The following is a 1268-nucleotide window of genomic DNA, read 5'->3' on the forward strand; positions in this document are numbered from 1 at the left end:
GCGTGTGCTCATACGCGGGCCATCGGTTCCAGGTCAGTTATCTGATGGTTGACATACGATCAGTGTCAGTTACTCATAAAGGCCAATTTATGCTTCTGACAAAGTAACGGATCAGTTTGAATGAGCAGCTTAAACAGTAGAACAGCTCTGGGATTAAACCTAACCTAATCTATGTGGGGCCATAGTTTCTAAATGGTCCAAACCTCCTAAAGTCTTTTATTTGGTCTCATTTATTACTCCTGAAAGAAACATTTAAGCAGCTACTTGTCCATTTTTCATTACGGCCAATTATTCTTTGCTTCAGTGCTCCCATGAGATCTATATTTACAGTAATTCTGTCCAGTTTATTTCTACAATGCCGACCCGTCATCTGGAGGCGCTTTACAGAGACGATTCATTCAGACTGGTTTAAGTTTCTATCTGATTGCATCCAGTCATTGATCAAAATCTAAATCTGGAGTCGGCGACCTTTTTAAGTCTGAGGGCTACTTTATGGCTACTGAGTCATAGAAATGGCTACCAATACTGGTGTACGAATGGAGGAGTCTGCGTTCACCTAAACTTCCTGCATAATAAACATATTTTCATTGTTTCTTTTAGATAATGTGATTTAAAATGCTTAAATGCTGTCTGTGATTAAAATGATGAATTTATCTAGAAATGATTGAATAGAAGAGCAGCAGAATAAAATAATGTTTCAGAAGAAGCTGAGGGCCCCCAGGCACCGTGTTGGTGACCCCTGATCTAAATGTTTAACAGTTAAATTATGAGGAAGAATCTCCATCTGCAGGATCAAATGTGGCTTCTTTGAATTGTCTTTCAGTTGGTGCGTTTTTCTGCACAGACACGGAAAGTTCCAGAACAACGACCTTCAGATGATGAATCATCATCAATACTATTGGCAGAAACCAATAAAACCGGTGGTTTATAGAATCTCTTCCTAGATGTGTTTGACTCTAAGCTGCCCTGATGATCTATGCTCTGCACAGAAACCAGTGAGCTGCCGATCTCAGACAGCATTTGGAGTGTTTGGTTTTATGTGCAGCATGGAGCTGATGTTCAGTGGTGATGCTGCTGAAGCAGAAACCAGTTCAGATTCACTCACTGCTGACTTTCCTTCATCCTTTCCCTTCCTGGATCAATTCAGTTTATTTCTATAGCACCAATTCACATCATGTCTTCTCAAGGCACAGTTCACCAGATCATCCAGTCAGATTGATTCAAAGTTTTCTATCTAAGGAAAACCAGCTGATTGCATCGACTCATTG

The sequence above is a fragment of the Cyprinodon variegatus genome, unplaced genomic scaffold (assembly GCF_000732505.1).
Source record: "Cyprinodon variegatus isolate N-32 unplaced genomic scaffold, C_variegatus-1.0 Scaffold394, whole genome shotgun sequence".
NCBI classification, from domain to species: domain Eukaryota; kingdom Metazoa; phylum Chordata; class Actinopteri; order Cyprinodontiformes; family Cyprinodontidae; genus Cyprinodon; species Cyprinodon variegatus.